We start from the raw sequence: 10,182 nt of genomic DNA on the forward strand, positions 1-10,182 counted from the left end.
TAGATGAATGTAATTTACGTTGATTATGTAGCTTTTCAAGACCTGGTGGCTAAATTTGAAAAGCTTTAGGTGGTTCGCTATGTTGAATTGTTGATGGATTGAGAAACACTACTAGTTTTAAAAACAGACGGGTTTGAATTGCATTTGATTAGTTCAAACACTCAAACCGACTACCCTGAGAGTAGAATAATATTGCATAAAATATGCCAAGTAAAGAAATAAAATACATATCAAAAGTTTATTCTCGATTTCGCATAGCTACACTGCACACTATTCCAATTTTCATCCATTCGAAACCTGACTCTGCCGTGTCACGCGCATCTCATGTAACTTTAAAAGTTGAGTTTCGACTAGTTTCGAGATTAAAGAACGTTTAAAGTTTTAAAGATTCAAATGCTGTTATCGTTGACGGTTCGTCGTATTTTTTTTATTTTTTCTAATCTACATGTAGGAAATATGGTCACAGATTAGGCCCTTTAATTTTTTTTTCGCATTAATGAATAGTTTTCATTTTATTCGAATTAAATGATTTCGCATGATCAACTCTTCCATACTATAGTGGTCACACGAAGTCATGTAAGTCAAGTTACATGACATACGCGTGATCAAACGTGACACTTTTTACCATAGCAATATTGTTGTCGTATAAATCAAGCGCTCGGCCAGTCATGCCTAACTCCGGTAACTTAAGAAACAATGTTGATATTTTGGTTGTGTCAGTCATACAACTCAAGTTAACTTAGTTGTGCCTGACGCCATCGGCAAAAAAATGAAGTTACATGAGTTAGCCATATGCTTTTCTCAGTAATAATGAAGATTTTAGTCAGTACTTAGTCCATCGCTTTCACCCATTAACCTAGTTCATTTTAGATTCCATCAACTCTTAATAGCCCTTACACCCTGACGGGTGCTGCCTCTGCGTGCGTCCCATGACACGGGTAAGGGCAGCATCCGCTCGGTGTACCCCTTACATTTCATTAAAGTGTCAAAAGGGCCTCTACGTGTTGGCTTCGGCTCCGCGCACGCCTCCCAAAGGTCCGGAACACCATTGTTCCGTGATGGGAAAGATTTTCAAAATTTTCTTTTAGAAGATATATATTTAATGGGTTTTAAGACGATTTAGACTGGTTATTCGTAACTCATGTAACTCGAGTTAACGGAGTTTGGCGTGACACGGCAGTGACTGTGAGTTCTTTGACAAACATTTTTCTCCGCTAAGATAATAACGCCAGAACACTAACAAGAGAACTAACAATTTCTCATTTTGAAGGCACAAAGTTTGAATCACAGTTCTCATGTTAAAATCACAGTTAAAATGCCGGTCGCCGGTTTTGTTCAATCAAAACTAATTTTAATTTCCACCGCACCGATTGGTGCACAATCGTATCAATGAATTGCAGTGAAACTTTTAAAACAAGTGGAACAAGCCAGTGTTTTCGTTCCCGATGGATTTAGCTGGAGTCTGTAGGGCTGTCAGCTGGGATTTTTTGTTTGATTCTATAAAACATAGAAATAGGAGTATACTTATAACATAACAGTTGAAGAGTTAACCCTTAATAGGGCACCGGTCATATATTTACCACTTCAGGCACAGATTAAACACAATTTGACTTATCTGGTGGTTTGATAGGTATATGAACGCATACATAACCTGTCATTCATAAAAAAAATATGTTGGCAACACTGTGAAGTGTCAAACGTAGGTTCTGTACCTGCTAAGCAGAAAATTTGAATGTCAAACGATTTGTATGGTGTTTAGCGAATATTTGTTATCAAAGTGATCTAACAAGATTCCGGTAGGTGGTTTTTGTTGTTTTTAAGCAGTAATTTGTTATTTTATCTAGCTCATTACGTGTTATCCACCCTAAAATACATATTTCCACGGTTTGAGAAGATAGCTCCAAGTTGGTGGTAAATATTTTACCAGTGCCCGTTACATTTTATTTTTTTAAATTACTTTCAATTAATATATTATCTAGAAAAAAGGAGTTAAATGAAAAAGATATTCAAGAAATAATTGAAAATGATCTTTACAGCCTTGAGAGTGACTCAAATGATGACATGGGGTACATTTCTAAATTCGTTAATGAGTATAATTATGACAACCATGTTTTGCGAGGGCTATCAAAAATTTTGAGTTCAGAGGCTGACGAAGAGCATTGTGTTGATACTAGATATGATTATATAGAGGTAGATGATATGACAAAAAATGCTTCAGATACTGGTGAACATGGGAAGAAAACATGTGATGGGGCCTTTGATTGGTCTTCCGAAGATATTTTGGGATTAGCTGACTACGTAACAATGGAAATTGAATAAATCACAAGACCTGCTACTCTCTTTAAAAAATGTGCTGACCCCTATTGCTTCATATAACCCTATTGAGACAACTGATCCTCAGCCCAGCTAAGAAATGCCACTAGTTATTGTTGTACAAAATGAAATTACACATGTCGTGTCTAGTTCCCTTCCATGTTCAAAGCAGACATTGCCTCCGGTCATAAATCAAGGTATACCTCAAGATATAGATCTAACTAGGTTTCGTCGTATATAACCAGCTCAAGAACGGTCTTCAGATTTCCCAGCACATCGCATACCTAAGTTTGATAGACCAATGGCATTTACTCACAAAAGGCAACCTGTCAGTTTCTTTGACTATTTTTTCCTGACGCGGCCTGCGAACTTATTGTAAAACAAAGAAACATTTAATCCATACAAAAGAAAGCTTTGCATTGGGTTCCAAAACATAAAACCGAAATACGCGCGTTCCTTGGTGTACTAATTTTGATGGGACACAATCTACTGCCTATTGCAATATTGCAACTTGTATTGGTCTTCAGATCTATTTTACAGAAACCCTGACATTTCTGAAGCGTTTGTAAAAGATTTAAGAAACTGATAGAAAACGTTAATTTAAATGACAAATAGTCAGTTTCACCTGTCAGGACAGTATTGCCTTATGCAGCACGATCGGGCAACGGTAAAATACTTACCACTTCCTAAAAACCATTAAAAGGTAACGGTCTTATAATTACCACTGTAACAGTACGAATGACCTCTGTCATCGTTTGTTAAAATTATGGGCAATTAATTACATATAGGGTAGCTTTTGGATGGATTAAATTAGTTGGGAAAACAAAATACTCATAAAGTTGTTCTCTGACTTTATTAACTAATGAATTGGAAGCATAATTGTATACATAAGAGGCTTTAGATTGATGAGGATATCTTTCAGTTATTTTATATGTAATATAGCAAGCAAAGGCAGATATTTACTTTAAGTAGCGAGCATTTACCATATTAAAAATAAAATGAACAAAGAAAAGTTTGAATGTTGAAATTTGTGATTAAAAAGAAGTTATTGTCATTAAATATTGTTGTAAGAAATAAGATCATATGCCTAAGGAATAGTTTTAGCCATAATTAACAATGGAAATATAGGAAAACTTAAAGAAAAGCTTGTAAATAGTTGGCTAGGTGAAAATTGTATACTACAAAGGCAAACAGAAAAACTAATAAAAATTCTTGATATAAATGTTAATTAATGCTATAGAACAATAGAATATTTGTTAAAAGTTAGTTTTAGTCATATTTTATAGAGAAAATAATGGTAAATTTGGAAGAAATATATAAATAAGAATGTTAGGTTATTTTGTTCATAATTGTAAAAGTAAGGAAATATGACTATAGCAGACTATTGCAATATATTAATTAAGTATAATTATATCAGATTTCGTATTGAAATTCATCTAAAAAGCAAGTATTTAGTTTAAAATACTGAAAAATAATTTCCCAAAGGAAAATTTTCATAATTTAAATTCAAAGGAAAATGAACCTTAATCTCAACACAATAAGGTTCTAATTTGCTTTCACTCTAGTATCGAAAATTCGAATTAAGATTGGTAGAAAAAGACAAGTATATGAAAATGAGACAGAGGGGACGAAATGGACGAAATGAACGAAATGGACGAAATGGACGGCGAGTACCATTATCTGAGAGTATAAAAGGAAGAGCATCACCAGAGGAGATTCATTGAGTCTACAGCAGCGGTCCAGGGAAGAACTCCTAAGAAGAAAGAAGAAGAAGCAGTCAAAGAGCCACGGAGCAGCCAAAGGAGCAGTTGAAGAAGCCGGGAATACCAGCGGAGCCCGAGGACATCTGTGGAGTCAAGATCGCCAGCGGAGCCCTACAGCGGAGTCAAGGACGCCAGCGGAGCCCTACGGAGCCCTACAGCGGGGTCAAGATCGCCAGCGAAGCCCTAAGGAGCCCTACAGCGGGTAGACTTCGCCCAGCGGGCAGTCGCCTCACCGCTCGGGTCAACGAAGCCCTACGGAGGAGCTTCGGACAGCGGAGTCAGCGGGTAGACTTCGCCCAGCGGGCAGTCGCCTCACCGCTCCGGGCAACGAAGCTTCAGTAGCAGAGCGACGGCTACTAGATCCGGAGCTTCGAATTCCAGTTTAGCCTCGAGAACTTCTGTGAGTGTTTAAATATTTTTCATATTAATTTACTTAGATATTTCTACTACAACTAAATAAATAAAAGTTGAATAAAAGTAATAAGTTCTGTGGAACTTTTCTGGTTAAAATGGGAATCAAATAGCAGATTTGTAGCAGTATCAAAGTATTTTTCTGGCTTAGCGAAAGTGATAAAGTATGATTGATTGAAAAGGATCAGTAAGTTAAGAATAATTGACAGTATGAATGTTATGAATGCATGAGCAATATTTAGAATGCCCAAGCTTTCCTTTTGAGAATAAATGCATAAGCAAATTGAATTTATACAAGTATAACTAAGTTTCAAAGAAATTTAAGAATGGATTTAGTGAGAATAAATTGTTTTTACTCAAGCAAATTTGAGTACTAAAATTGAATAAAATTGGACTAAAGCCTCATTTAACATGAAGGTTTCCAACTGGTGTGAAATAATGCACTAGAACTCTATTCAATTTCCAAATTACAGTGCATCAGATAAGCAGAGCAAGTCTGAAAGATTACTGTTGGAAATCCCATTTGTAATCTGTGCATTATACTGTAATAAGAGATTTTGGAGTTTGAATGGAATAATTTATATTATTTATTTAATTTTATTTGGCTTTATTCTGGTTTAGGTTTGCTAGATAAATAGAATATTTAGAAGCAAGTAAAAATATAGTTTGGAGTTCCATATCAGAATACTACTGCTTAGGTAATTTACAGGGGCTGTGACAACATGGAACCTTCGCCCATACAAGATTTCACGTAAAAGAAATTCAATTTAAATGATTCTTTTTATATTCAAATTAAGTAGAGACACATAGTTTTGCAATTTTATGTACAATAGCTTTGAATTTGTTCATGAGTTTAAAATTTTTATGAGCTTTAGATTTTCGTCTAATCACGTTGATAGGCATACTGGAGAGTTTTCTGGTGGTCTCTTTCTCCCAGTCAAGTAGGTTCCGAAACCACAGTAAAGGCTTTTAGGATAAGGTTAAGCAGGTAACATCATAGGGCTAAAATTAAACAAACTAAAACAAAACTCCTCAACCAAAATATCTAAAATCAAATTTTAGTTAATAAATGTCTTAAACCTTATTCTGTTGTTTGCTTTAATAATGCACCTCTCTCTCTCTAAAGTACTTGAGTTACTATTTATCGCAATGTAGGTTCCTACCACTTGATCACAAGCCTGGCCGATTTAGTTTGTAAGATAAGCCACACACGCATGAAACTCTGGACCTTCTGGGAATTTTTATGGTAAGTAATTGGTAAAGTTTTAGGTTAACTTTCAAATGATTTAATTGGTGACGATGGGGTAATCATTAGAATATTGGGCCGTCATCGTTTAGTTAGAGGAATTGTAAGGGGGGATCGCTTCATTTGGTGCCGTTGACCATGGGATAAGGGGCTTTTTCGGTGTTATGTTTAGGTTAACTGTTTAGTATTATTGGGGCTTTGGTTTTATGCTGTGTGGCTTCATTTGTTGTTCGTGTTAATGGAGAGAGAGTGAGGGGTGTGTTGTTGAAGCTATTGGGAAAGAGTTGAGTTAAACTTGACTATTTTTACTCACCTGTTGATGACTTTGTCTAAAGTATTCACATAATTAACTTTTCTTCATTTTTCACTTTTACACAGAACACCTAACTAGCACTGCATTTCCATTTAGTCTTTATAAATACCTTCACTCATGATTTGTACGATATCGTTCGGTTGAAGAGTTTATTTACTGTTAAAATAAACAAAAACAACATTGCAATTATTGGTAGCGGATTGCCGGTAAAACTTTTGACAATGACAACTGATTTTAAGGTTAAAGTTCGTTCATGTTTAATTACTGTTATTCCTTGCAATTGAAAATATGAGCATTTTCAGTTTAAATAACTTAAAGGAATTAATAACTCTTTGTTTAAAGCGTTATTCATTTATTTAGGTGCGTTTATTATATGCGTTTTACATTCAAGCGGCAATTTTGAAAAAGAAAATCACAATTTCGGAACTTGTTTTACAATACGGTCTAGCGAGCTGGCATTTGCCTTGAATTTGCTCCAATTTATAAGGGTTTGCATCATAAACATGACTTGTGCAATGATATTTCACGCCAGAGCAAGTGTTGCCTTCAGCAGTTCATGTATATTTTTTAATGTGTACTGTAAGCTCTGCCATTTTGTGGGCTACATTGGGCCTTCAAACTTCACAATTTACTTACCTTTTGTACTTATGAGGTTGCTTTTGTGCTGCCTCTGCAGTTCACGTATGTTGTCTTGTATGATGTTGATTCAGCCATTTTATGGGTTACATTGGACGTTCAAATCTTACATTTATCAACAATTCGCACCAAGGAGCAGGGGCTTGTGCTGCCCTCTATGCTTCATGCATGATACTATGCCTAAACATTGCTACAGAATCATTTTTTAGGACAGTCTTATCAAAATATGTTTAGTCGTATTTAGGATATTCATGAGCAAGTTTGTAGGCGGTTAGAGATATTGGGGACCACATTTCAAACTGGATACTGATAATTATGTGAACCAGCTGTTGCATTATAAGAGCAGAAATCAGTAATTGTTTTCAGTTATTGCATTGGGTTATTGAAGGATGGTTTTACTTGACTGGAGTTGAGGCTGGCGCACAAAATTATAATTCAACGGCTTTGAAATAAAGTAGACATTATTATTTTATTGATAACATAATAAAGGTTCATAAAGATGAAGGGATTTGCTTGATATGGTATGCTGGGGTCTTCTGGGCGGCTAGTAGATCAATGAAACAGGTCACTTTGATCTGATTACACCGCGAAACAGGAGAATAGTCGATTCAGGCTTTCTGAAAATAGGAAAATAAATAAATTATTGCTTATAGCTTGAATTAGTTGATTTCACCATCAGTTCTGATGTCTCTTTTGTAAGCCTTAGCATTTTCAAATGTATTAATCATATTAAGGGGGAAATATCGTAAGTAAATTACTGCCACTTCATGGCACATACATAACTTGGGGGAAATAAATTACTAGCTCAAATTTAGACACTAGATAAAATGTAAAGAATGTATGTATGCGTGTTAGGTTCAGTTAGATTTAATAACAATATGAAATTATAAAAACATTGATAGAGCATACGGTCATACTTACTTATTTTATCTACCCACATAACTTATATTTATATAAACAAAATTATCAATACCTTTTGGGTTACATCATGGTAGGGCTCTGGGTCGTTATAGTGGCTTATCGTTGGTTTGCGTCTTGCTGTAAACTATGTTCTATGATATTTCTGACCTCAAGCCATTGTAGCCGTATTTTTCATGGTTTTCCATATCAAGTCGTTTTCAGTGGGCGTGTGACACTGCGGTCTGTGTTCAGTGGATTATAGCAATAATAAACTATAGTATTATTTGCTTTTTGCTCTTGTAGGCTCACCATCCCGTCGTTGTTAGGTATCAGTTAGCATACATACCTCAATTCAATGACGTGAATGTGAATTTATGTCGTACTAGGACCCTAGTAAGTTTCTATGTTTTATAGACAAAACGTAATAAGCTATGATGGATTTGTTGAGAGAACATTTAGCGCGTTAAGTGTCTACAGTTACAGCTCTCAGGTTAGCTTGATAGAGCAAGCGCAGCCTACATACATGTCCTATTGTAGGTATTTGTTTTCATTCAAATTAGGTACATCTCTTCTAGTTTATGCTTCTGACATTCTGCTGCAGCTGTTCTTTGTATTGATTAATGCAGGACCATTGTATACACTTCATGATATGGGACTACACATTTGACTTTCGTTTGTACAATAGAGGGCGTTATTGGCACGGCAGTGTGGCGTGGCACCAGACGCGTTGTTGGTTCGATGATGTTTACACAGGAGGAGAGGTACTATTGGCATGACGACGTGGAGCGGCTGCAGAGACGTTGTAGGTTTGTAGTTGTTATCGATGCAGGAGAGATGTTGTTGACACGAGGGAAGAGGCGTTCTTGGCTCGACAACGAGGCGCGGCAGCGGAAATATTGTTGATTTGATGACGTTGGCTTGATTATAGAGGGCGCTGTTGACTCGTTGTTATCGGCGCAGATCAGGGACTCCGAAATGGCTATTTTCAGATTGGAAGCCTGAAGAGCCGGCAGTTGATTTCATTACCAGCTTTTGTTGGTCTGAAATTATATAGTTAACTATGTGATTAAAGGTGTATTAAATAGGTCTGTGGACCAAGGGTTGGTTTAGACGAGCTTTGCATAAGAAATCCTGACTTAATTCAATTTTCAGTATAACTGAACAGGGTAGCAAAATTTGATGTGATGAACAGTACACAGTAGATGGTTATCAGAGTTCATTTTGCTTTATTTAAATACCAAATGGACATTTTGTGCTTGGTCTGTTGTTTTTAGAGAATAGATCTGGCATAGGCTTATCATTTATTATTGTCACAAACTATTTATTTTTAATCCTTTAAATTAGTTTTCAAAGTAGCCTTTTTTATGTAACATTTATTATTGTGGGATTTATTTAATGTTTATTTGTAAGTAAGTAATGTTTATGTACCTGGTGTTGAGTTGATTGTTGATACAAAATAGGCGGGATATAGTCACAAGTTCATTCTGGAGACCTGAAAATATTAATATACATTTGTTAAAGGGTGGACCAAAAATATTAGGATAGTTCAGTGAGATTCACAATTAGGAGGGTTTAATTCATAATTTTAGTACAGTATTTTTACAAATAAAAGCGAATTTGATGCATTCACTGCCCGATGCACATAAGCGTCCACCGCCGTTGTGCAGGCTGTTCCTAGGCGTCCTACGTCTTCTGGCGTTGGTTGCGTTAGACTTGTTTAGGATCATCACAGTTGTAAAATTATTATGCTTGGTGACATCATCATCACCATCCTGTCCTAACAATTTTGGTTTCAATGGCTGAATATTCACTGGCTAGTGAGAGCGACGATTGAGAGTTCTCAGTTGGTTGATGTAGTCTATTTTTGCGGAGAATGTACGCGAAGGTAGACTGCATCAACATCAGAGTGTTTACGCTTGCCACTTTGCAACTTAGGTGTATTCAGTGCATGAATCATTAAGATTCTACTGGATTAGGGAACGTTTGTTTAGTGAAGGGCATTAAGTATTCTGTACTTACTTGGTTTTATGTACAATTCTTCACTGGAAGTAATATGCCGGGGGAGGGGCTCGGCCTGGATGCACATTTCACTCATTTCTGTTTAAAGTTTCTCACTGTTTGTTTTCATTTTGTTTGTATTGTAGTATAATCTGGGAATCAAAATAGAATTGTAAAATATAAATTGTGAGAAACGAATGGTTATTGATTCGGAACAGGAGTGTCGGAGAGACTTTGAATTGTTATGAAATAGAGTTAGTACATTAAGGGGAATTCATTTATGAGGATAAATTGTTAATATACCTTAACTTAGTTTTAATAATGATCTTAAACAAACTACGATACGTACCTTGGTACCGATAGCTTTCACATCATGTTTTACAGGTTTTGTAGACATCTTTACTTTTTAAACTGCAATTGCAATAATTATCTTACTAAAATGTTAATTTCGTCCATAGTTCACAGCAAAAATCCCTGTTGTAAACTTATGTAAATGATATTTGAATCTGGCATCGAAATCAAAAACGTCCATTGTTAGTAATTAACTTAAATAACATGATTTTATACGCGTATTCGTACGGCATTATTTAAAACAAAACAAT

At 35.7% G+C, this 10,182-nt stretch overlaps 1 long non-coding RNA gene across 1 annotated transcript; it reads right to left on the reverse strand.

Annotated features, from left to right (window-relative positions):
* Window positions 1-7,620: 7,620 nt before the first annotated feature.
* Window positions 7,621-9,734, reverse strand: LOC134794624 (uncharacterized). The gene is made up of 3 exons (XR_010144703.1): window positions 9,602-9,734; window positions 9,011-9,074; window positions 7,621-8,622 (listed from the first exon to the last, which is right to left on the reverse strand). It is a non-coding gene; the product is annotated as an uncharacterized LOC134794624 (long non-coding RNA).
* Between the last annotated feature and the right edge of the window lie 448 nt (window positions 9,735-10,182).

The sequence above is a fragment of the Cydia splendana genome, chromosome 10, assembly GCF_910591565.1.
Source record: "Cydia splendana chromosome 10, ilCydSple1.2, whole genome shotgun sequence".
In the NCBI taxonomy this organism is placed as follows: Eukaryota; Metazoa; Arthropoda; class Insecta; order Lepidoptera; family Tortricidae; genus Cydia; species Cydia splendana.